The sequence below is a fragment of the Kogia breviceps genome, chromosome 1 (genome assembly GCF_026419965.1).
Source record: "Kogia breviceps isolate mKogBre1 chromosome 1, mKogBre1 haplotype 1, whole genome shotgun sequence".
NCBI classification, from domain to species: Eukaryota; Metazoa; Chordata; class Mammalia; order Artiodactyla; family Physeteridae; genus Kogia; species Kogia breviceps.
The window spans coordinates 91,053,901-91,078,367 of NC_081310.1; the positions used below are offsets into that span (position 1 = coordinate 91,053,901).

Consider the following 24,467-nt stretch of genomic DNA (forward strand, 5'->3'; position numbering starts at 1 on the left):
CCACGATGGGGATCGCTGGATCATATGAGAGCTCATATTTCACCTATTTATTTAGTGTGTTGTTTCTATTTATGCATTTAATAGTTATTTATTCATTTACTTATAAGAACTAGTAGCTGTAATTTTGGAAGAAAAATTGATTAACAAGATTGAGTTAGTTTCAGGTGCACAGCAACATGGATACTGTTTTCCGTGTCTCATATTGTTTCAGGTTGCTTTCCGTTATAGCTTACTACAGGATATTGAATATCATTCCCCGTGTGATTCCGGAAATCCGTGTCGCCTACGTCTTTTATATGAACTACGGTGTATCTGTTCATCGCCGCTCCTGACTGATGTCTCCACCCCTCCCTTTCTCCTCGGGTAACCATCAGTGTGTTTTCTATGTCTGTGAGTCTGTTTCTCTATTGCACAATCGTTCTTTTCTATTATGGTTTAGATTCCACGGATCTTTGTGCTTCTCGGTCAGACTTACTTCCCTAAGTGGAATATCCTCTAGGACCATCCTTATTGTGGCACATGGCAATATTTCATTTTCTGAAATGGCTGAGTAATATTCCACAGTACATATATACCCCAGCTTTTCCTGCCAGCCGACCGTTGATGGGCACATGGGTTTTTTCTACGTCTTGGCTGTGGCACGTAGTGCTGCTACAAACACGGGGGTGCGTGGATCTCTTCAAACAACAGTTTTGCTCTTGGGCGGACGTGTACCCACGACGGGGATTGCTGGATCATCTGGTGGCTCATGTTTCTCCTATTTATTGTGTTCGTTGTTTTTATTTACTTACTTACTTTTTTCTTTCTTTTTAAAACTTTTTTTTTACTTACTTGCTTTTAAGTACTAGTACTCGTGGTTTAGGAAGAAGAGTTGATTAACAATACTGAGTTAGTTTCAGGTGTACAGCAAAGGGGATACTGTCTTCCATGTCTAATATTGTTTCAGATTGATTTCCATTATACGTTATTGCAGGATACTGAATATCATTCCCTGTGTTATTCTGTAAATCCTTGTTGTTTGTCTCATTTATAGGAAGTACTGTGTATCTGTTCATGGAGCTCCCAATTTATCCCTCCACCCCTCCTTTTCTCCTCGGGTAGCCATCAGTGTGTTTTCTAGGCCTGTGAGTCTGTCTCTGTTTTGCACCCATAGGTTCGTTGGTAGTACTTTTGAGATTCCACATATCTTTGGGCTTCTCTGTCGGACGTGCTTCACTAAGCGTAATCTTCCCTGGGAGCATTCTTGTCGCCGCAAATGGCAATATTGCATTCTTTTTTACTAACGGCTGAGTCATACACCATAGTACATGTATACCACCTCTTCTCGTACTAGCCACCCGTTGATGGGCACTTGGGTTTTTCTCCATGTCTTGGCTAGTGCAAATAGTGCCGCTATTTGGTGAACTTGGAGGTGCTTGTGCCGTTTTGAACTCTTGTTTCGTCATTTCCGGGTACGCACCCAGGAGTGGGATTGCTGGATCATACGGGACCTCTCCTTCGGCCTCTTTCAACCTCAACCCCTGCTGCCCCCACCCCCGCCGCCACACACACCTGAGACTGGATGGTTAACCCCGATGAGAGGTGATGTATGTCTCTGGGGCAGTAGAATGCCCCCACCCCATTCGGACCCCGCCTAGCCCCTGTGGCGCCCTCCGTTTCTGTCGTCCTCTTAGCTGCCTCCTACCCACCGCCCCCGGTCCCAACCCATTGCTTAGCCCGACCACCTTCCCGCACAGCACACCAGTCTGGGGCGCTCACCCTCCACCCCACCGCGAAGGGGTCCTCTCCCACCATCTTCCTCGCCCCACAGCGCACTCACACACCCCGCCCCTCCCCCCAGCCTGCAGGCTCAGACCCCGCTCCCCGCCACCTTTTCCTTGTGTCCCAGGCCCGGCTGTCACATGTCCCGCCCGGAAGTCTCACTTCCGCCGCTGCTCCTCAGACCCACTGCTACTTCAGGCCCACCCCGCGCCCTGATCTCACGCACCCGCACACACCTGCCGGGCCAGGTGCCGCCACCACCCCAAGCTTCTGCTGAGCCCCTGCCTGAGTGGCCAGCCGCTCTCCCGGGCCAGGTCCCCGCCAGCCCAACACCTCCCGCTCCTGCCCGCGCTCCAGCCAGACACCCCAGGCCCTTCCTCGCACCTCCCGGCACGGCACGCGGCCCGCCGCCGCCCTCTCTCCATGGGGTCGTCCTGCTCCGTTCCCTAACCGGCGTGGGGTGGCCACCGACCACGGCCACAAACACCGTCATCCCACACTGTCAGCCACCCCCAAGGCACCGGCAAGGCGTTCAGGAAACCTGCTGCGGTGGTGCGAAGCACCCGTCTGCCCACCGGTGCTCCTTTCCACGGGGGATCCGGCGCTGTCGGAAGGCACCGCGTGTGACACCGCCCTCGCCGTCGGCGCCGCCGCCGACGTCGCCGTGGGGGAGAAGCGGTGCTGCTGGAGAGTCCAAACACGGGCGGGCGCGTTTGCTCGTGGCCACAGCCACGGCGGGGAGAGGCGCTGCCCCGGCCACTCGTGTTGGGGGCTGAGGCAAGCGTCCGAAAAGGAAGACACGGGCCGTCGGAGGCCTCGCGAGGGCGCGCGCCAGTGCGGCCAAAAGGCTTGGCCGGGGAGGGAGGGTGGAGGTTGCGTGGCAGGGCTTGGGCTGGAGGTGCAGGGCGCCGGGTGGCTGTGGTCCCGGGGCGCCGAGGCCGCGGAGCAAGCGTGGCCTAAAAGTGCCATGTGGACGGTGGGAGGTTGAGAGGAAGAAGAAAGGCTTCCCTGACCGGGAATCGAACCCGGGCCGCGGCGGTGAGAGCGCCGAATCCTAACCACTAGACCACCAGGGAGCGTCGGGCTCTAGCCGTGCTCCTGCTGGACCCGTAGCACCCGCTCGGCGCCACCTTGGCGCCAAGACGCGGCCTTTCCAAGTCCAGCCACGCGCCGTCGCTGGCAATCCACGTGTCCTCCCGCCCTGCCTGCTTGCAGCACCCTCAGAACACTGCGTGCCTGCTTCCCGCACACACAAGAAAAGCCGCTGGGGCCAGCTAGCTCCCTGCTCCCAGCTCTCCCTCACAGGCCCCCCGCGGAGCTCGGCAAAAGGTCAGCCCGCTGCGTTGGCCGGGAATCGAACCCGGGTCAACTGCTTGGAAGGCAGCTATGCTCACCACTATACCACCAACGCTGCACGGACCGGGCCGCCCCGAGACGCCGGCACCGGGCTCGCCCGAGCGCACTTTCGTCGCCTCCTCCTCCCCCTCGCCCTCTTCCCCCTCCTCTTGCTCCTCCTCCCCCTCCCCCTCCTCCTCCTCGACTCCTCTTCCTTCTCTCCCTCCTCCTACTCCCCTTTCTCTTCCTCGTCCTCCCCCTCCTTCTCAGCCTCCGCCGCCGAAGCCGCCGCTTGGAGCAGCCCTGCCCCGACGCCCCGCCGGCCGGCAGCTCTGTGATGTCACGGGCGCCACCAAGGCCCCCCGGCGCCCCACCCGCGCCAGCCCTACGAAGCTGCACCAGGCCACCCGCCCGACCGCCTCAGGGGGGCGCTCTCGCTGCCTTGCTGCTCCAGGTCCCTCGGCTCCACGCCGCGGCGCGCCCCCGCCCCCGGGGCACGCGTCTGCCAGTCCCCGGCTCGCCAAAGCCCTTCTCCACCGGGCGCTGGGCCAGGCCACTTCCCGCACCGACAGGGGACGGCACTCATCCGCCTCCCACCCGTCCAGGCCGCTGTGCATAGTTGCGCAGCTGTGCGTCGCCACGCAAGGAGCCTACTGACACAGCCACTTTGGGCGGGCCGCAGTGTCCTCGGGCGCTTGTGGGGTCCAGAGGAGGCCGTCGCTCGGCCGTGGCGACGGAGCGCCCGGCGAGGCGGAAGGGCTGGAGGGCTGGAGGGGGTCGAGGGTGGGCAGGCTGGGCACGCGCTGGCGCCCTGCGCTTCGCTGGAGGGCGGAGGGACGAGAAGAAGGGCCCTTGGGAGCCAGGCGGCAGGACAGAGAGCGGCGCCAGCCACCAAAAGAGGGCGTGTTGCCTCCCCGTCGGGGAATCGAACCCCGGTCTCCCGCGTGACAGGCGGGGATACTCACCACTATACTAACGAGGACGGCGGCGACCACCCCCGCACACGCCCGCTCTCGGGCTGCCTGCCGACGCCTCCCCCTGCCCTCCGGCCCCCTGCCCTCCGGCCCCCTGCCCGCTACGGGCGGCCGGCGCGTGCCCGACCCGACCCAATGCCACACCAAGCGCGTCCTCCAGAGCAGCAGCCCCCGACCCCGACAGGGACTCGGACCCCCGTGGCGCTGAAAACTCCGAGCGCGCGCTGCCTGTTGCCTCCAACGCGGCGATGGCGCCGGGAGGAGGGGCCCGGCCCGAGACCGAAAGCAAGGCTGCGAGGAGGGGCGGTGCGCGCGCCGGGCCTTGGCCGGCGAGGAGAGGCGCGGGTGGGGGGCCGGCGGCAGGGGCTGGCCCGACGCGGCCCGGCTGCGTCCGGGGCCAGCGGCGGGCGAGGGCGCCACCGCGGCGGAGCCAGGCGCGTCGTCTGGCCTTGCTCCCCGTCGGCCGCCGCGCGCCCGCTCCGTCGCTCAGCCACACGGCCGCGCGCCTGGCGCGGAGCACCGCGTCCCGCCAAGGGCACCGGGGTTCGCGTCGCGTCCGGTCCCAGCCAGCCGAGCGGCCACGCGCACGCCCAGCCCCGCCGTCAGGATGGCCGAGCGGTCTAAGGCGCTGCGTTCAGGTCGCAGTCTCCCCTGGAGGCGTGGGTTCGAATCCCACTCCTGACAAGCCAGCCTTTTGGCCCGCCCGACAAAAGCACCCGGCCCCCCCATGGCAGCGCTTTACTGCCTTCCAGTCCGTCGCGCCGTGCACTCTTGCGGCCTCTCCAAACTCCGGCCCGGACATCCACGCCTCTCAGACGCGGGACCTTCTCAGCCGCGGCCAGGGGCCTGGCAGAAACGGCCCGCTACGAAACCTCCGGCGACGGGCTTTCCGGACAAACGCCCTCCCCGCCGGTTCCTATGCCCCCTCCTTCCTGCACCCACACCTGGAAAACCTTCAGTCCTTCGCAGCACATCTTTCCTCCCCTGCTTGCGGCTGCTGCTGCTGCTGCTGCTGCTGCTGCTGCTGGTCTTTCCTGCCTGCCTGTCTGCCTGCCTGCCTGCCTGCGTCCCTCCCTCCCACTCCCGCTCCCCCCCGCCCCCACCGCCACACGCACAACGGCCGCGTGTGGAAAGCCCTCCACGCCTCGCCCACCCTCCGACTTCTGCCTGGTGAACAGCGGACTCGCTCTCACAGCCCTTCTTCCACTTCCGCCACCAGCAGCTCTCCGTCTTTCCAACATCCTGTCCTTCCCGTCAGCCCCAACGGCCCGCCTGCCCGTTCCATTTCCTCCACAGCCACACCGAGGTGGCCGCCGACACCACCTTGCCGGCCTGTGGTGCGTGCCCCTCGCTGCTTTTTCGCCTTGGGGCCCTGGCCGGACCACACCTGCTTCCCTGCCTGCCTGCTGGCCAGCCAACAGGGGGCCCTCCCTGCACGGGGCCTGGTGCACGAGTCGCTCCCAGGAACGGTGCTCCAGTGAGTAGTGAGCGGAAGCCCTGGATGCCCTGTCACCCACCACACACGTCCGGCCCCCAGCACGAGTCAGCCGCCTCGGCGCCCCAGCGCAAGTCCCTCGGGGAAGCCGCGGCTCCGGCAGCACCCAGCCACACCCTGGGTCGCTCCCTCCGTCACCGGGCTGTCCGCGAGCCAGCAGCCAGTCTGCCAAAGTGCTTCTCCTCACAACCAACGTAGCAGAGCGGGACACCGCGGGAGGGGTGGGCGCAGAGCGCAGAAGCGAGGCTAAGACACCTTTGCTCTTTCGGCCTAAGCGCCGCTCGGCGGCGGCGGCGGCGGCGGCGGCGGTGCCCGGGGTCCACCTCCCACGCTCGCCGTCCCTGCACAGCCCCGAGCTCCGATCCCTGCCCCCGCCCGCCCTCGTACGCCCCGCACCGGCAAGAAAGCCAGCCGCCAGAGGGACTGTGCGTCGGGGCCCGGCGGCGGCGGCGGCGGCGGCGGCGGTTGAGAGGAACGTCGGTGCTCAGCCGCAGCGGCCACGCCTCGCCCGCCCTGACTGAGATTCGGGCGCGGGCCAGGCCCGTGCGGCTCCTGGCTTCCTCTGGCGACAGCGACGGTCTCGCGGCGGCCGTGGACGGCAGAGAAAGCGCAGGGCGGGCCGAGCCCGCCCGCGTCCCTCCGTCCCTCGGTGCTTGCGACCGCCTCGCGCCCCGGGGTCGCCAGCGTGCCCGGAGCCTCTCGTTCAGGTGGCCCGTCGGCCTCCTGCTCAAATGGAGCACATGCCCACGGGACGAGCAGTGACCAGGATCCGGCGGTTGGCGGCGAGCACCGCTGGGGCCGCGGCGGGCGCCGGCGGCCATCAGTGCATGGGTGGTTCAGTGGTAGAATTCTCGCCTGCCACGCGGGAGGCCCGGGTTCGATTCCCGGCCCATGCAGCCACAGCGCCCCCTTTTGGTTCCCGCAGCCTCAAAGCGGAGCTGGGCTTCCCCGCTGCCACAATCAAGGCACCGGTCCTGCCAACAGCTCGCTCACCACCGCACCTTCAGGCCCCGGACCTTCCCACGCAGACGCCCCCACCCCACACACACCCGGGAGCCAGGCCTCCAGGACCTGACACCTTGCGGGCTCAGCCACTCTTACGCCCAGACCCCTTCCTTGTCCTTGTTCTCTTCCTTACCCTGACCCCGCCTGTGTCACGCTCTTCACTGTAAGAAACACCCCACACTGGCACCCGCACAGCCCAACCTCTTCACCTTTGCACAACCAGGAGCAAGGGAGTCGCCACCTCTGGCAGTGATCCATCCCATTTTCCTGGAGAGTCCCCAAAGCGTTCACTTGCACGAGGAGTTCAAAAGAAGCCCACACAATCATCGCAGACTGCACTCGAGTTTGACCCTCCACAGAAATACGTTTCCAACACCGGCCCGCTCCTCCACCGCTACTGCCACCAGCACCATCAGCACGACAAACACCACGCCCTCCCCTGAACCTCTGCTCCCACCAACGGCATCAGCCCTCGGGACAGCACCACCAGCACCACCACCTCAGCCTCCATCCTACTCCCACAAACACCCCCACCCCACCCCATCTCCCCACTTTTCCCCGGATCCTTTCCAAATCCTACGTTGTCAAGGATCCTGCCCTTGCCTCTGTGCCGTTGGCCTCCTCCTTTTGCCCACTTCGCCTTCTTCTCCTTTTCATAGCAGTGCGGTTGCTTTACAACATTGTGTTACATTCAGGTGTACGGCAAGATGATTCAGTTACATGTCCTTTCCCAGGTTATTTTCCACTATACCTTATCACGACATATGTATACATTTCCCTGTGCTGTACGGTGAATGCTTGCTGCTTATGTGCTTGATGTATACAGTATTTCCTCTCCGTTCATCGCAGCTCCGTATTTTTCCCTGCCCTGCACTTTCCCCTTGGGTAACGAACAGTGTGTTTCCTATGTCTGTGAGTCTGTTTCTCTTTGGCGCATACATTCGTTTGTGGTACGGTATAGATTCCACATTTCTTTGTGCTTCTCTGCCTGCCTTACGTCGCTAAGTGTAATATCCTCTGGGTCCCTCCTTATTGGTGCAAATGGCAATATCTCACTCTTTTTGTATGGCTGAGTAATATTCCACAGCACGTGCATACCACGTCTGCCTGTGCCAGCCATCGGCGTTGATGGGCACTGGGGCTTTGTCCATGTCTTGGCTGTGGCCCGCAGTGCTGCTGTGGACACGAGGGTGCACGGATCTCTTCAAGTGACACTTTCTCTCCTCTGCCGATGTGTACCCACGATGGGGATCGCTGGATCATATGAGAGCTCATATTTCACCTATTTATTTAGTGTGTTGTTTCTATTTATGCATTTAATAGTTATTTATTCATTTACTTATAAGAACTAGTAGCTGTAATTTTGGAAGAAAAATTGATTAACAAGATTGAGTTAGTTTCAGGTGCACAGCAACATGGATACTGTTTTCCGTGTCTCATATTGTTTCAGGTTGCTTTCCGTTATAGCTTACTACAGGATATTGAATATCATTCCCCGTGTGATTCCGGAAATCCGTGTCGCCTACGTCTTTTATATGAACTACGGTGTATCTGTTCATCGCCGCTCCTGACTGATGTCTCCACCCCTCCCTTTCTCCTCGGGTAACCATCAGTGTGTTTTCTATGTCTGTGAGTCTGTTTCTCTATTGCACAATCGTTCTTTTCTATTATGGTTTAGATTCCACGGATCTTTGTGCTTCTCGGTCAGACTTACTTCCCTAAGTGGAATATCCTCTAGGACCATCCTTATTGTGGCACATGGCAATATTTCATTTTCTGAAATGGCTGAGTAATATTCCACAGTACATATATACCCCAGCTTTTCCTGCCAGCCGACCGTTGATGGGCACATGGGTTTTTTCTACGTCTTGGCTGTGGCACGTAGTGCTGCTACAAACACGGGGGTGCGTGGATCTCTTCAAACAACAGTTTTGCTCTTGGGCGGACGTGTACCCACGACGGGGATTGCTGGATCATCTGGTGGCTCATGTTTCTCCTATTTATTGTGTTCGTTGTTTTTATTTACTTACTTACTTTTTTCTTTCTTTTTAAAACTTTTTTTTTACTTACTTGCTTTTAAGTACTAGTACTCGTGGTTTAGGAAGAAGAGTTGATTAACAATACTGAGTTAGTTTCAGGTGTACAGCAAAGGGGATACTGTCTTCCATGTCTAATATTGTTTCAGATTGATTTCCATTATACGTTATTGCAGGATACTGAATATCATTCCCTGTGTTATTCTGTAAATCCTTGTTGTTTGTCTCATTTATAGGAAGTACTGTGTATCTGTTCATGGAGCTCCCAATTTATCCCTCCACCCCTCCTTTTCTCCTCGGGTAGCCATCAGTGTGTTTTCTAGGCCTGTGAGTCTGTCTCTGTTTTGCACCCATAGGTTCGTTGGTAGTACTTTTGAGATTCCACATATCTTTGGGCTTCTCTGTCGGACGTGCTTCACTAAGCGTAATCTTCCCTGGGAGCATTCTTGTCGCCGCAAATGGCAATATTGCATTCTTTTTTACTAACGGCTGAGTCATACACCATAGTACATGTATACCACCTCTTCTCGTACTAGCCACCCGTTGATGGGCACTTGGGTTTTTCTCCATGTCTTGGCTAGTGCAAATAGTGCCGCTATTTGGTGAACTTGGAGGTGCTTGTGCCGTTTTGAACTCTTGTTTCGTCATTTCCGGGTACGCACCCAGGAGTGGGATTGCTGGATCATACGGGACCTCTCCTTCGGCCTCTTTCAACCTCAACCCCTGCTGCCCCCACCCCCGCCGCCACACACACCTGAGACTGGATGGTTACCCCCGATGAGAGGTGATGTATGTCTCTGGGGCAGTAGAATGCCCCCACCCCATTCGGACCCCGCCTAGCCCCTGTGGCGCGCTCCGTTTCTGTCGTCCTCTTAGCTGCCTCCTACCCACCGCCCCCGGTCCCAACCCATTGCTTAGCCTGACCACCTTCCCGCACAGCACACCAGTCTGGGGCGCTCACCCTCCACCCCACCGCGAAGGGGTCCTCTCCCACCATCTTCCTCGCCCCACAGCGCACTCACACACCCCGCCCCTCCCCCCAGCCTGCAGGCTCAGACCCCGCTCCCCGCCACCTTCTCCTTGTGTCCCAGGCCCGGCTGTCACATGTCCCGCCCGGAAGTCTCACTTCCGCCGCTGCTCCTCAGACCCACTGCTACTTCAGGCCCACCCCGCGCCCTGATCTCACGCACCCGCACACACCTGCCGGGCCAGGTGCCGCCACCACCCCAAGCTTCTGCTGAGCCCCTGCCTGAGTGGCCAGCCGCTCTCCCGGGCCAGGTCCCCGCCAGCCCAACACCTCCCGCTCCTGCCCGCGCTCCAGCCAGACACCCCAGGCCCTTCCTCGCACCTCCCGGCACGGCACGCGGCCCGCCGCCGCCCTCTCTCCATGGGGTCGTCCTGCTCCGTTCCCTAACCGGCGTGGGGTGGCCACCGACCACGGCCACAAACACCGTCATCCCACACTGTCAGCCACCCCCAAGGCACCGGCAAGGCGTTCAGGAAACCTGCTGCGGTGGTGCGAAGCACCCGTCTGCCCACCGGTGCTCCTTTCCACGGGGGATCCGGCGCTGTCGGAAGGCACCGCGTGTGACACCGCCCTCGCCGTCGGCGCCGCCGCCGACGTCGCCGTGGGGGAGAAGCGGTGCTGCTGGAGAGTCCAAACACGGGCGGGCGCGTTTGCTCGTGGCCACAGCCACGGCGGGGAGAGGCGCTGCCCCGGCCACTCGTGTTGGGGGCTGAGGCAAGCGTCCGAAAAGGAAGACACGGGCCGTCGGAGGCCTCGCGAGGGCGCGCGCCAGTGCGGCCAAAAGGCTTGGCCGGGGAGGGAGGGTGGAGGTTGCGTGGCAGGGCTTGGGCTGGAGGTGCAGGGCGCCGGGTGGCTGTGGTCCCGGGGCGCCGAGGCCGCGGAGCAAGCGTGGCCTAAAAGTGCCATGTGGACGGTGGGAGGTTGAGAGGAAGAAGAAAGGCTTCCCTGACCGGGAATCGAACCCGGGCCGCGGCGGTGAGAGCGCCGAATCCTAACCACTAGACCACCAGGGAGCGTCGGGCTCTAGCCGTGCTCCTGCTGGACCCGTAGCACCCGCTCGGCGCCACCTTGGCGCCAAGACGCGGCCTTTCCAAGTCCAGCCACGCGCCGTCGCTGGCAATCCACGTGTCCTCCCGCCCTGCCTGCTTGCAGCACCCTCAGAACACTGCGTGCCTGCTTCCCGCACACACAAGAAAAGCCGCTGGGGCCAGCTAGCTCCCTGCTCCCAGCTCTCCCTCACAGGCCCCCCGCGGAGCTCGGCAAAAGGTCAGCCCGCTGCGTTGGCCGGGAATCGAACCCGGGTCAACTGCTTGGAAGGCAGCTATGCTCACCACTATACCACCAACGCTGCACGGACCGGGCCGCCCCGAGACGCCGGCACCGGGCTCGCCCGAGCGCACTTTCGTCGCCTCCTCCTCCCCCTCGCCCTCTTCCCCCTCCTCTTGCTCCTCCTCCCCCTCCCCCTCCTCCTCCTCGACTCCTCTTCCTTCTCTCCCTCCTCCTACTCCCCTTTCTCTTCCTCGTCCTCCCCCTCCTTCTCAGCCTCCGCCGCCGAAGCCGCCGCTTGGAGCAGCCCTGCCCCGACGCCCCGCCGGCCGGCAGCTCTGTGATGTCACGGGCGCCACCAAGGCCCCCCGGCGCCCCACCCGCGCCAGCCCTACGAAGCTGCACCAGGCCACCCGCCCGACCGCCTCAGGGGGGCGCTCTCGCTGCCTTGCTGCTCCAGGTCCCTCGGCTCCACGCCGCGGCGCGCCCCCGCCCCCGGGGCACGCGTCTGCCAGTCCCCGGCTCGCCAAAGCCCTTCTCCACCGGGCGCTGGGCCAGGCCACTTCCCGCACCGACAGGGGACGGCACTCATCCGCCTCCCACCCGTCCAGGCCGCTGTGCATAGTTGCGCAGCTGTGCGTCGCCACGCAAGGAGCCTACTGACACAGCCACTTTGGGCGGGCCGCAGTGTCCTCGGGCGCTTGTGGGGTCCAGAGGAGGCCGTCGCTCGGCCGTGGCGACGGAGCGCCCGGCGAGGCGGAAGGGCTGGAGGGCTGGAGGGGGTCGAGGGTGGGCAGGCTGGGCACGCGCTGGCGCCCTGCGCTTCGCTGGAGGGCGGAGGGACGAGAAGAAGGGCCCTTGGGAGCCAGGCGGCAGGACAGAGAGCGGCGCCAGCCACCAAAAGAGGGCGTGTTGCCTCCCCGTCGGGGAATCGAACCCCGGTCTCCCGCGTGACAGGCGGGGATACTCACCACTATACTAACGAGGACGGCGGCGACCACCCCCGCACACGCCCGCTCTCGGGCTGCCTGCCGACGCCTCCCCCTGCCCTCCGGCCCCCTGCCCTCCGGCCCCCTGCCCGCTACGGGCGGCCGGCGCGTGCCCGACCCGACCCAATGCCACACCAAGCGCGTCCTCCAGAGCAGCAGCCCCCGACCCCGACAGGGACTCGGACCCCCGTGGCGCTGAAAACTCCGAGCGCGCGCTGCCTGTTGCCTCCAACGCGGCGATGGCGCCGGGAGGAGGGGCCCGGCCCGAGACCGAAAGCAAGGCTGCGAGGAGGGGCGGTGCGCGCGCCGGGCCTTGGCCGGCGAGGAGAGGCGCGGGTGGGGGGCCGGCGGCAGGGGCTGGCCCGACGCGGCCCGGCTGCGTCCGGGGCCAGCGGCGGGCGAGGGCGCCACCGCGGCGGAGCCAGGCGCGTCGTCTGGCCTTGCTCCCCGTCGGCCGCCGCGCGCCCGCTCCGTCGCTCAGCCACACGGCCGCGCGCCTGGCGCGGAGCACCGCGTCCCGCCAAGGGCACCGGGGTTCGCGTCGCGTCCGGTCCCAGCCAGCCGAGCGGCCACGCGCACGCCCAGCCCCGCCGTCAGGATGGCCGAGCGGTCTAAGGCGCTGCGTTCAGGTCGCAGTCTCCCCTGGAGGCGTGGGTTCGAATCCCACTCCTGACAAGCCAGCCTTTTGGCCCGCCCGACAAAAGCACCCGGCCCCCCCATGGCAGCGCTTTACTGCCTTCCAGTCCGTCGCGCCGTGCACTCTTGCGGCCTCTCCAAACTCCGGCCCGGACATCCACGCCTCTCAGACGCGGGACCTTCTCAGCCGCGGCCAGGGGCCTGGCAGAAACGGCCCGCTACGAAACCTCCGGCGACGGGCTTTCCGGACAAACGCCCTCCCCGCCGGTTCCTATGCCCCCTCCTTCCTGCACCCACACCTGGAAAACCTTCAGTCCTTCGCAGCACATCTTTCCTCCCCTGCTTGCGGCTGCTGCTGCTGCTGCTGCTGCTGCTGCTGGTCTTTCCTGCCTGCCTGTCTGCCTGCCTGCCTGCCTGCGTCCCTCCCTCCCACTCCCGCTCCCCCCCGCCCCCACCGCCACACGCACAACGGCCGCGTGTGGAAAGCCCTCCACGCCTCGCCCACCCTCCGACTTCTGCCTGGTGAACAGCGGACTCGCTCTCACAGCCCTTCTTCCACTTCCGCCACCAGCAGCTCTCCGTCTTTCCAACATCCTGTCCTTCCCGTCAGCCCCAACGGCCCGCCTGCCCGTTCCATTTCCTCCACAGCCACACCGAGGTGGCCGCCGACACCACCTTGCCGGCCTGTGGTGCGTGCCCCTCGCTGCTTTTTCGCCTTGGGGCCCTGGCCGGACCACACCTGCTTGCCTGCCTGCCTGCTGGCCAGCCAACAGGGGGCCCTCCCTGCACGGGGCCTGGTGCACGAGTCGCTCCCAGGAACGGTGCTCCAGTGAGTAGTGAGCGGAAGCCCTGGATGCCCTGTCACCCACCACACACGTCCGGCCCCCAGCACGAGTCAGCCGCCTCGGCGCCCCAGCGCAAGTCCCTCGGGGAAGCCGCGGCTCCGGCAGCACCCAGCCACACCCTGGGTCGCTCCCTCCGTCACCGGGCTGTCCGCGAGCCAGCAGCCAGTCTGCCAAAGTGCTTCTCCTCACAACCAACGTAGCAGAGCGGGACACCGCGGGAGGGGTGGGCGCAGAGCGCAGAAGCGAGGCTAAGACACCTTTGCTCTTTCGGCCTAAGCGCCGCTCGGCGGCGGCGGCGGCGGCGGCGGCGGTGCCCGGGGTCCACCTCCCACGCTCGCCGTCCCTGCACAGCCCCGAGCTCCGATCCCTGCCCCCGCCCGCCCTCGTACGCCCCGCACCGGCAAGAAAGCCAGCCGCCAGAGGGACTGTGCGTCGGGGCCCGGCGGCGGCGGCGGCGGCGGCGGCGGTTGAGAGGAACGTCGGTGCTCAGCCGCAGCGGCCACGCCTCGCCCGCCCTGACTGAGATTCGGGCGCGGGCCAGGCCCGTGCGGCTCCTGGCTTCCTCTGGCGACAGCGACGGTCTCGCGGCGGCCGTGGACGGCAGAGAAAGCGCAGGGCGGGCCGAGCCCGCCCGCGTCCCTCCGTCCCTCGGTGCTTGCGACCGCCTCGCGCCCCGGGGTCGCCAGCGTGCCCGGAGCCTCTCGTTCAGGTGGCCCGTCGGCCTCCTGCTCAAATGGAGCACATGCCCACGGGACGAGCAGTGACCAGGATCCGGCGGTTGGCGGCGAGCACCGCTGGGGCCGCGGCGGGCGCCGGCGGCCATCAGTGCATGGGTGGTTCAGTGGTAGAATTCTCGCCTGCCACGCGGGAGGCCCGGGTTCGATTCCCGGCCCATGCAGCCACAGCGCCCCCTTTTGGTTCCCGCAGCCCCAAAGCGGAGCTGGGCTTCCCCGCTGCCACAATCAAGGCACCGGTCCTGCCAACAGCTCGCTCACCACCGCACCTTCAGGCCCCGGACCTTCCCACGCAGACGCCCCCACCCCACACACACCCGGGAGCCAGGCCTCCAGGACCTGACACCTTGCGGGCTCAGCCACTCTTACGCCCAGACCCCTTCCTTGTCCTTGTTCTCTTCCTTACCCTGACCCCGCCTGTGTCACGCTCTTCACTGTAAGAAACACCCCACACTGGCACCCGCACAGCCCAACCTCTTCACCTTTGCACAACCAGGAGCAAGGGAGTCGCCACCTCTGGCAGTGATCCATCCCATTTTCCTGGAGAGTCCCCAAAGCGTTCACTTGCACGAGGAGTTCAAAAGAAGCCCACACAATCATCGCAGACTGCACTCGAGTTTGACCCTCCACAGAAATACGTTTCCAACACCGGCCCGCTCCTCCACCGCTACTGCCACCAGCACCATCAGCACGACAAACACCACGCCCTCCCCTGAACCTCTGCTCCCACCAACGGCATCAGCCCTCGGGACAGCACCACCAGCACCACCACCTCAGCCTCCAGCCTACTCCCACAAACACCCCCACCCCACCCCATCTCCCCACTTTTCCCCGGATCCTTTCCAAATCCTACGTTGTCAAGGATCCTGCCCTTGCCTCTGTGCCGTTGGCCTCCTCCTTTTGCCCACTTCGCCTTCTTCTCCTTTTCATAGCAGTGCGGTTGCGGTTGCTTTACAACATTGTGTTACATTCAGGTGTACGGCAAGATGATTCAGTTACATGTCCTTTCCCAGGTTATTTTCCACTATACCTTATCACGACATATGTATACATTTCCCTGTGCTGTACGGTGAATGCTTGCTGCTTATGTGCTTGATGTATATAGTATTTCCTCTCCGTTCATCGCAGCTCCGTATTTTTCCCTGCCCTGCACTTTCCCCTTGGGTAACGAACAGTGTGTTTCCTATGTCTGTGAGTCTGTTTCTCTTTGGCGCATACATTCGTTTGTGGTACGGTATAGATTCCACATTTCTTTGTGCTTCTCTGCCTGCCTTACGTCGCTAAGTGTAATATCCTCTGGGTCCCTCCTTATTGGTGCAAATGGCAATATCTCGCTCTTTTTGTATGGCTGAGTAATATTCCACAGCACGTACACACCACGTCTGCCTGTGCCAGCCATCGGCGTTGATGGGCACTGGGGTTTTGTCCATGTCTTGGCTGTGGCCCGCAGTGCTGCTGTGGACACGAGGGTGCACGGATCTCTTCAAGTGACACTTTCTCTCCTCTGCCGATGTGTACCCACGATGGGGGTCGCTGGATCATATGAGAGCTCATATTTCACCTATTTATTTAGTGTGTTGTTTTTATTTATGCATTTAATAGTTATTTATTCATTTACTTATAAGAACTAGTAGCTGTAATTTTGGAAGAAAAATTGATTAACAAGATTGAGTTAGTTTCAGGTGCACAGCAACATGGATACTGTTTTCCGTGTCTCATATTGTTTCAGGTTGCTTTCCGTTATAGCTTACTACAGGATATTGAATATCATTCCCCGTGTGATTCCGGAAATCCGTGTCGCCTACGTCTTTTATATGAACTACGGTGTATCTGTTCATCGCCGCTCCTGACTGATGTCTCCACCCCTCCCTTTCTCCTCGGGTAACCATCAGTGTGTTTTCTATGTCTGTGAGTCTGTTTCTCTATTGCACAATCGTTCTTTTCTATTATGGTTTAGATTCCACGGATCTTTGTGCTTCTCGGTCAGACTTACTTCCCTAAGTGGAATATCCTCTAGGACCATCCTTATTGTGGCACATGGCAATATTTCATTTTCTGAAATGGCTGAGTAATATTCCACAGTACATATATACCCCAGCTTTTCCTGCCAGCCGACCGTTGATGGGCACATGGGTTTTTTCTACGTCTTGGCTGTGGCACGTAGTGCTGCTACAAACACGGGGGTGCGTGGATCTCTTCAAACAACAGTTTTGCTCTTGGGCGGACGTGTACCCACGACGGGGATTGCTGGATCATCTGGTGGCTCATGTTTCTCCTATTTATTGTGTTCGTTGTTTTTATTTACTTACTTACTTTTTTCTTTCTTTTTAAAACTTTTTTTTTACTTACTTGCTTTTAAGTACTAGTACTCGTGGTTTAGGAAGAAGAGTTGATTAACAATACTGAGTTAGTTTCAGGTGTACAGCAAAGGGGATACTGTCTTCCATGTCTAATATTGTTTCAGATTGATTTCCATTATACGTTATTGCAGGATACTGAATATCATTCCCTGTGTTATTCTGTAAATCCTTGTTGTTTGTCTCATTTATAGGAAGTACTGTGTATCTGTTCATGGAGCTCCCAATTTATCCCTCCACCCCTCCTTTTCTCCTCGGGTAGCCATCAGTGTGTTTTCTAGGCCTGTGAGTCTGTCTCTGTTTTGCACCCATAGGTTCGTTGGTAGTACTTTTGAGATTCCACATATCTTTGGGCTTCTCTGTCGGACGTGCTTCACTAAGCGTAATCTTCCCTGGGAGCATTCTTGTCGCCGCAAATGGCAATATTGCATTCTTTTTTACTAACGGCTGAGTCATACACCATAGTACATGTATACCACCTCTTCTCGTACTAGCCACCCGTTGATGGGCACTTGGGTTTTTCTCCATGTCTTGGCTAGTGCAAATAGTGCCGCTATTTGGTGAACTTGGAGGTGCTTGTGCCGTTTTGAACTCTTGTTTCGTCATTTCCGGGTACGCACCCAGGAGTGGGATTGCTGGATCATACGGGACCTCTCCTTCGGCCTCTTTCAACCTCAACCCCTGCTGCCCCCACCCCCGCCGCCACACACACCTGAGACTGGATGGTTAACCCCGATGAGAGGTGATGTATGTCTCTGGGGCAGTAGAATGCCCCCACCCCATTCGGACCCCGCCTAGCCCCTGTGGCGCCCTCCGTTTCTGTCGTCCTCTTAGCTGCCTCCTACCCACCGCCCCCGGTCCCAACCCATTGCTTAGCCCGACCACCTTCCCGCACAGCACACCAGTCTGGGGCGCTCACCCTCCACCCCACCGCGAAGGGGTCCTCTCCCACCATCTTCCTCGCCCCACAGCGCACTCACACACCCCGCCCCTCCCCCCAGCCTGCAGGCTCAGACCCCGCTCCCCGCCACCTTCTCCTTGTGTCCCAGGCCCGGCTGTCACATGTCCCGCCCGGAAGTCTCACTTCCGCCGCTGCTCCTCAGACCCACTGCTACTTCAGGCCCACCCCGCGCCCTGATCTCACGCACCCGCACACACCTGCCGGGCCAGGTGCCGCCACCACCCCAAGCTTCTGCTGAGCCCCTGCCTGAGTGGCCAGCCGCTCTCCCGGGCCAGGTCCCCGCCAGCCCAACACCTCCCGCTCCTGCCCGCGCTCCAGCCAGACACCCCAGGCCCTTCCTCGCACCTCCCGGCACGGCACGCGGCCCGCCGCCGCCCTCTCTCCATGGGGTCGTCCTGCTCCGTTCCCTAACCGGCGTGGGGTGGCCACCGACCACGGCCACAAACACCGTCATCCCACACTGTCAGCCACCCCCAAGGCACCGGCAAGGCGTTCAGGAAACCTGCTGCGGTGGTGCGAAGCACCCGTCTGCCCACCGGTGCTCCTTTCCACGGGGGATCCGGCGCTGTCGGAAGGCACCGCGTGTGACACCGCCCTCGCCGTCGGCGCCGCCGCCGACGTCGCCGTGGGGGAGAAGCGGTGCTGCTGGAGAGTCCAAACACGGGCGGGCGCGTTTGCTCGTGGCCACAGCCACGGCGGGGAGAGGCGCTGCCCCGGCCACTCGTGTTGGGGGCTGAGGCAAGCGTCCGAAAAGGAAGACACGGGCCGTCGGAGGCCTCGCGAGGGCGCGCGCCAGTGCGGCCAAAAGGCTTGGCCGGGGAGGGAGGGTGGAGGTTGCGTGGCAGGGCTTGGGCTGGAGGTGCAGGGCGCCGGGTGGCTGTGGTCCCGGGGCGCCGAGGCCGCGGAGCAAGCGTGGCCTAAAAGTGCCATGTGGACGGTGGGAGGTTGAGAGGAAGAAGAAAGGCTTCCCTGACCGGGAATCGAACCCGGGCCGCGGCGGTGAGAGCGCCGAATCCTAACCACTAGACCACCAGGGAGCGTCGGGCTCTAGCCGTGCTCCTGCTGGACCCGTAGCACCCGCTCGGCGCCACCTTGGCGCCAAGACGCGGCCTTTCCAAGTCCAGCCACGCGCCGTCGCTGGCAATCCACGTGTCCTCCCGCCCTGCCTGCTTGCAGCACCCTCAGAACACTGCGTGCCTGCTTCCCGCACACACAAGAAAAGCCGCTGGGGCCAGCTAGCTCCCTGCTCCCAGCTCTCCCTCACAGGCCCCCCGCGGAGCTCGGCAAAAGGTCAGCCCGCTGCGTTGGCCGGGAATCGAACCCGGGTCAACTGCTTGGAAGGCAGCTATGCTCACCACTATACCACCAACGCTGCACGGACCGGGCCGCCCCGAGACGCCGGCACCGGGCTCGCCCGAGCGCACTTTCGTCGCCTCCTCCTCCCCCTCGCCCTCTTCCCCCTCCTCTTGCTCCTCCTCCCCCTCCCCCTCCTCCTCCTCGACTCCTCTTCCTTCTCTCCCTCCTCCTACTCCCCTTTCTCTTCCTCGTCCTCCCCCTCCTTCTCAGCCTCCGCCGCCGAAGCCGCCGCTTGGAGCAGCCCTGCCCCGACGCCCCGCCGGCCGGCAGCTCTGTGATGTCACGGGCGCCACCAAGGCCCCCCGGCGCCCCACCCGCGCCAGCCCTACGAAGCTGCACCAGGCCACCCGCCCGACCGCCTCAGGGGGGCGCTCTCGCTGCCTTGCTGCTCCAGGTCCCTCGGCTCCACGCCGCGGCGCGCCCCCGCCCCCGGGGCACGCGTCTGCCAGTCCCCGGCTCGCCAAAGCCCTTCTCCACCGGGCGCTGGGCCAGGCCACTTCCCGCACGGGACGGCACTCATCCGCCTCCCACCCGTCCAGGCCGCTGTGCATAGTTGCGCAGCTGTGCGTCGCCACGCAAGGAGCCTACTGACACAGCCACTTTGGGCGGGCCGCAGTGTCCTCGGGCGCTTGTGGGGTCCAGAGGAGGCCGTCGCTCGGCCGTGGCGACGGAGCGCCCGGCGAGGCGGAAGGGCTGGAGGGCTGGAGGGGGTCGAGGGTGGGCAGGCTGGGCACGCGCTGGCGCCCTGCGCTTCGCTGGAGGGCGGAGGGACGAGAAGAAGGGCCCTTGGGAGCCAGGCGGCAGGACAGAGAGCGGCGCCAGCCACCAAAAGAGGGCGTGTTGCCTCCCCGTCGGGGAATCGAACCCCGGTCTCCCCGCGTGACAGGCGGGGATACTCACCACTATACTAACGAGGACGGCGGCGACCACCCCCGCACAACGCCCGCTCTCGGGCTGCCTGCCGACGCCTCCCCCTGCCCTCCGGCCCCCCTGCCCTCCGGCCCCCTGCCCGCTACGGGCGGCCGGCGCGTGCCCGACCCGACCCAATGCCACACCAAGCGCGTCCTCCAGAGCAGCAGCCCCCCGACCCCGACAGGGACTCGGACCCCCGTGGCGCTGAAAACTCCGAGCGCGCGCTGCCTGTTGCCTCCAACGCGGCGATGGCGCCGGGAGGAGGGGCCCGGCCCCGAGACCGAAAGCAAGGCTGCGAGGAGGGGCGGTGCGCGCGCCGGGCCTTGGCCGGCGAGGAGAGGCGCGGGTGGGGGGCCGGCGGCAGGGGCTGGCCCGACGCGGCCCGGCTGCGTCCGGGGCCAGCGGCGGGCGAGGGCGCCACCGCGGCGGAGCCAGGCGCGTCGTCTGGCCTTGCTCCCCGTCGGCCGCCGCGCGCCCGCTCCGTCGCTCAGCCACACGGCCGCGCGCCTGGCGCGGAGCACCGCGTCCCGCCAAGGGCACCGGGGTTCGCGTCGCGTCCGGTCCCAGCCAGCCGAGCGGCCACGCGCACGCCCAGCCCCGCCGTCAGGATGGCCGAGCGGTCTAAGGCGCTGCGTTCAGGTCGCAGTCTCCCCTGGAGGCGTGGGTTCGAATCCCACTCCTGACAAGCCAGCCTTTTGGCCCGCCCGACAAAAGCACCCGGCCCCCCCATGGCAGCGCTTTACTGCCTTCCAGTCCGTCGCGCCGTGCACTCTTGCGGCCTCTCCAAACTCCGGCCCGGACATCCACGCCTCTCAGACGCGGGACCTTCTCAGCCGCGGCCAGGGGCCTGGCAGAAACGGCCCGCTACGAAACCTCCGGCGACGGGCTTTCCGGACAAACGCCCTCCCCGCCGGTTCCTATGCCCCCTCCTTCCTGCACCCACACCTGGAAAACCTTCAGTCCTTCGCAGCACATCTTTCCTCCCCTGCTTGCGGCTGCTGCTGCTGCTGCTGCTGCTGCTGCTGGTCTTTCCTGCCTGCCTGTCTGCCTGCCTGCCTGCCTGCGTCCCTCCCTCCCACTCCCGCTCCCCCCCCGCCCCCACCGCCACACGCACAACGGCCGCGTGTGGAAAGCCCTCCACGCCTCGCCCACCCTCCGACTTCTGCCTGGTGAACAGCGGACTCGCTCTCACAGCCCTTCTTCCACTTCCGCCACCAGCAGCTCTCCGTCTTTCCAACATCCTGTCCTTCCCGTCAGCCCCAACGGCCCGCCTGCCCGTTCCATTTCCTCCACAGCCACACCGAGGTGGCCGCCGACACCACCTTGCCGGCCTGTGGTGCGTGCCCCTCGCTGCTTTTTCGCCTTGGGGCCCTGGCCGGACCACACCTGCTTGCCTGCCTGCCTGCTGGCCAGCCAACAGGGGGCCCTCCCTGCACGGGGCCTGGTGCACGAGTCGCTCCCAGGAGTGCTCCAGTGAGTAGTGAGCGGAAGCCCTGGATGCCCTGTCACCCACCACACACGTCCGGCCCCCAGCACGAGTCAGCCGCCTCGGCGCCCCAGCGCAAGTCCCTCGGGGAAGCCGCGGCTCCGGCAGCACCCAGCCACACCCTGGGTCGCTCCCTCCGTCACCGGGCTGTCCGCGAGCCAGCAGCCAGTCTGCCAAAGTGCTTCTCCTCACAACCAACGTAGCAGAGCGGGACACCGCGGGAGGGGTGGGCGCAGAGCGCAGAAGCGAGGCTAAGACACCTTTGCTCTTTCGGCCTAAGCGCCGCTCGGCGGCGGCGGCGGCGGCGGCGGCGGCGGTGCCCGGGGTCCACCTCCCACGCTCGCCGTCCCTGCACAGCCCCGAGCTCCGATCCCTGCCCCCGCCCGCCCTCGTACGCCCCGCACCGGCAAGAAAGCCAGCCGCCAGAGGGACTGTGCGTCGGGGCCCGGCGGCGGCGGCGGCGGCGGCGGCGGTTGAGAGGAACGTCGGTGCTCAGCCGCAGCGGCCACGCCTCGCCCGCCCTGACTGAGATTCGGGCGCGGGCCAGGCCCGTGCGGCTCCTGGCTTCCTCTGGCGACAGCGACGGTCTCGCGGCGGCCGTGGACGGCAGAGAAAGCGCAGGGCGGGCCGAGCCCGCCCGCGTCCCTCCGTCCCTCGGTGCTTGCGACCGCCTCGCGCCCCGGGGTCGCCAGCGTGCCCGGAGCCTCTCGTTCAGGTGGCCCGTCGGCCTCCTGCTCAAATGGAGCACATGCCCACGGGACGAGCAGTGACCAGGATCCGGCGGTTGGCGGCGAGCACCGCTGGGGCCGCGGCGGGCGCCGGCGGCCATCAGTGCATGGGTGGTTCAGTGGTAGAATTCTCGCCTGCCACGCGGGAGGCCCGGGTTCGATTCCCGGCCCATGCAGCCACAGCGCCCCCTTTTGGTTCCCGCAGCCCCAAAGCGGAGCTGGGCTTCCCCGCTGCCACAATCAAGGCACCGGTCCTGCCAACAGCTCGCTCACCACCGCACCTTCAGGCCCCGGACCTTCCCACGCAGACGCCCCCACCCCACACACACCCGGGAGCCAGGCCTCCAGGACCTGACACCTTGCGGGCTCAGCCACTCTTACGCCCAGACCCCTTCCTTGTCCTTGTTCTCTTCCTTACCCTGACCCCGCCTGTGTCACGCTCTTCACTGTAAGAAACACCCCACACTGGCACCCGCACAGCCCAACCTCTTCACCTTTGCACAACCAGGAGCAAGGGAGTCGCCACCTCTGGCAGTGATCCATCCCATTTTCCTGGAGAGTCCCCAAAGCGTTCACTTGCACGAGGAGTTCAAAAGAAGCCCACACAATCATCGCAGACTGCACTCGAGTTTGACCCTCCACAGAAATACGTTTCCAACACCGGCCCGCTCCTCCACCGCTACTGCCACCAGCACCATCAGCACGACAAACACCACGCCCTCCCCTGAACCTCTGCTCCCACCAACGGCATCAGCCCTCGGGACAGCACCACCAGCACCACCACCTCAGCCTCCAGCCTACTCCCACAAACACCCCCACCCCACCCCATCTCCCCACTTTTCCCCGGATCCTTTCCAAATCCTACGTTGTCAAGGATCCTGCCCTTGCCTCTGTGCCGTTGGCCTCCTCCTTTTGCCCACTTCGCCTTCTTCTCCTTTTCATAGCAGTGCGGTTGCTTTACAACATTGTGTTACATTCAGGTGTACGGCAAGATGATTCAGTTACATGTCCTTTCCCAGGTTATTTTCCACTATACCTTATCACGACATATGTATACATTTCCCTGTGCTGTACGGTGAATGCTTGCTGCTTATGTGCTTGATGTATACAGTATTTCCTCTCCGTTCATCGCAGCTCCGTATTTTTCCCTGCCCTGCACTTTCCCCTTGGGTAACGAACAGTGTGTTTCCTATGTCTGTGAGTCTGTTTCTCTTTGGCGCATACATTCGTTTGTGGTACGGTATAGATTCCACATTTCTTTGTGCTTCTCTGCCTGCCTTACGTCGCTAAGTGTAATATCCTCTGGGTCCCTCCTTATTGGTGCAAATGGCAATATCTCACTCTTTTTGTATGGCTGAGTAATATTCCACAGCACGTGCATACCACGTCTGCCTGTGCCAGCCATCGGCGTTGATGGGCACTGGGGCTTTGTCCATGTCTTGGCTGTGGCCCGCAGTGCTGCTGTGGACACGAGGGTGCACGGATCTCTTCAAGTGACACTTTCTCTCCTCTGCCGATGTGTACCCACGATGGGGATCGCTGGATCATATGAGAGCTCATATTTCACCTATTTATTTAGTGTGTTGTTTCTATTTATGCATTTAATAGTTATTTATTCATTTACTTATAAGAACTAGTAGCTGTAATTTTGGAAGAAAAATTGATTAACAAGATTGAGTTAGTTTCAGGTGCACAGCAACATGGATACTGTTTTCCGTGTCTCATATTGTTTCAGGTTGCTTTCCGTTATAGCTTACTACAGGATATTGAATATCATTCCCCGTGTGATTCCGGAAATCCGTGTCGCCTACGTCTTTTATATGAACTACGGTGTATCTGTTCATCGCCGCTCCTGACTGATGTCTCCACCCCTCCCTTTCTCCTCGGGTAACCATCAGTGTGTTTTCTATGTCTGTGAGTCTGTTTCTCTATTGCACAATCGTTCTTTTCTATTATGGTTTAGATTCCACGGATCTTTGTGCTTCTCGGTCAGACTTACTTCCCTAAGTGGAATATCCTCTAGGACCATCCTTATTGTGGCACATGGCAATATTTCATTTTCTGAAATGGCTGAGTAATATTCCACAGTACATATATACCCCAGCTTTTCCTGCCAGCCGACCGTTGATGGGCACATGGGTTTTTTCTACGTCTTGGCTGTGGCACGTAGTGCTGCTACAAACACGGGGGTGCGTGGATCTCTTCAAACAACAGTTTTGCTCTTGGGCGGACGTGTACCCACGACGGGGATTGCTGGATCATCTGGTGGCTCATGTTTCTCCTATTTATTGTGTTCGTTGTTTTTATTTACTTACTTACTTTTTTCTTTCTTTTTAAAACTTTTTTTTTACTTACTTGCTTTTAAGTACTAGTACTCGTGGTTTAGGAAGAAGAGTTGATTAACAATACTGAGTTAGTTTCAGGTGTACAGCAAAGGGGATACTGTCTTCCATGTCTAATATTGTTTCAGATTGATTTCCATTATACGTTATTGCAGGATACTGAATATCATTCCCTGTGTTATTCTGTAAATCCTTGTTGTTTGTCTCATTTATAGGAAGTAC

General features: G+C 62.1%; 15 non-coding genes across 15 annotated transcripts; 6 read left to right on the forward strand and 9 right to left on the reverse strand.

Annotated features, from left to right (window-relative positions):
* Positions 1 to 2,765: 2,765 nt before the first annotated feature.
* On the reverse strand, positions 2,766 to 2,837 carry TRNAE-CUC (transfer RNA glutamic acid (anticodon CUC)). The gene has a single exon. It is a non-coding gene; the product is annotated as a tRNA-Glu (tRNA).
* A 263-nt stretch (positions 2,838 to 3,100) lies between these two features.
* TRNAG-UCC (transfer RNA glycine (anticodon UCC)) lies at positions 3,101 to 3,172 on the reverse strand. Its single transcript has one exon. It is a non-coding gene; the product is annotated as a tRNA-Gly (tRNA).
* An 834-nt stretch (positions 3,173 to 4,006) lies between these two features.
* TRNAD-GUC (transfer RNA aspartic acid (anticodon GUC)) lies at positions 4,007 to 4,078 on the reverse strand. Its single transcript has one exon. It is a non-coding gene; the product is annotated as a tRNA-Asp (tRNA).
* A 593-nt stretch (positions 4,079 to 4,671) lies between these two features.
* TRNAL-CAG (transfer RNA leucine (anticodon CAG)) lies at positions 4,672 to 4,754 on the forward strand. The gene has a single exon. It is a non-coding gene; the product is annotated as a tRNA-Leu (tRNA).
* A 1,636-nt stretch (positions 4,755 to 6,390) lies between these two features.
* On the forward strand, positions 6,391 to 6,461 carry TRNAG-GCC (transfer RNA glycine (anticodon GCC)). Its single transcript has one exon. It is a non-coding gene; the product is annotated as a tRNA-Gly (tRNA).
* Positions 6,462 to 10,574: 4,113 nt separating this feature from the next.
* On the reverse strand, positions 10,575 to 10,646 carry TRNAE-CUC (transfer RNA glutamic acid (anticodon CUC)). Its single transcript has one exon. It is a non-coding gene; the product is annotated as a tRNA-Glu (tRNA).
* Positions 10,647 to 10,909: 263 nt separating this feature from the next.
* Positions 10,910 to 10,981, reverse strand: TRNAG-UCC (transfer RNA glycine (anticodon UCC)). The gene has a single exon. It is a non-coding gene; the product is annotated as a tRNA-Gly (tRNA).
* An 834-nt stretch (positions 10,982 to 11,815) lies between these two features.
* TRNAD-GUC (transfer RNA aspartic acid (anticodon GUC)) lies at positions 11,816 to 11,887 on the reverse strand. Its single transcript has one exon. It is a non-coding gene; the product is annotated as a tRNA-Asp (tRNA).
* A 593-nt stretch (positions 11,888 to 12,480) lies between these two features.
* TRNAL-CAG (transfer RNA leucine (anticodon CAG)) lies at positions 12,481 to 12,563 on the forward strand. Its single transcript has one exon. It is a non-coding gene; the product is annotated as a tRNA-Leu (tRNA).
* A 1,633-nt stretch (positions 12,564 to 14,196) lies between these two features.
* Positions 14,197 to 14,267, forward strand: TRNAG-GCC (transfer RNA glycine (anticodon GCC)). The gene has a single exon. It is a non-coding gene; the product is annotated as a tRNA-Gly (tRNA).
* Positions 14,268 to 18,386: 4,119 nt separating this feature from the next.
* On the reverse strand, positions 18,387 to 18,458 carry TRNAE-CUC (transfer RNA glutamic acid (anticodon CUC)). Its single transcript has one exon. It is a non-coding gene; the product is annotated as a tRNA-Glu (tRNA).
* Positions 18,459 to 18,721: 263 nt separating this feature from the next.
* On the reverse strand, positions 18,722 to 18,793 carry TRNAG-UCC (transfer RNA glycine (anticodon UCC)). The gene has a single exon. It is a non-coding gene; the product is annotated as a tRNA-Gly (tRNA).
* Positions 18,794 to 19,621: 828 nt separating this feature from the next.
* Positions 19,622 to 19,694, reverse strand: TRNAD-GUC (transfer RNA aspartic acid (anticodon GUC)). Its single transcript has one exon. It is a non-coding gene; the product is annotated as a tRNA-Asp (tRNA).
* Positions 19,695 to 20,291: 597 nt separating this feature from the next.
* On the forward strand, positions 20,292 to 20,374 carry TRNAL-CAG (transfer RNA leucine (anticodon CAG)). Its single transcript has one exon. It is a non-coding gene; the product is annotated as a tRNA-Leu (tRNA).
* A 1,634-nt stretch (positions 20,375 to 22,008) lies between these two features.
* Positions 22,009 to 22,079, forward strand: TRNAG-GCC (transfer RNA glycine (anticodon GCC)). The gene has a single exon. It is a non-coding gene; the product is annotated as a tRNA-Gly (tRNA).
* Positions 22,080 to 24,467: the final 2,388 nt, after the last annotated feature.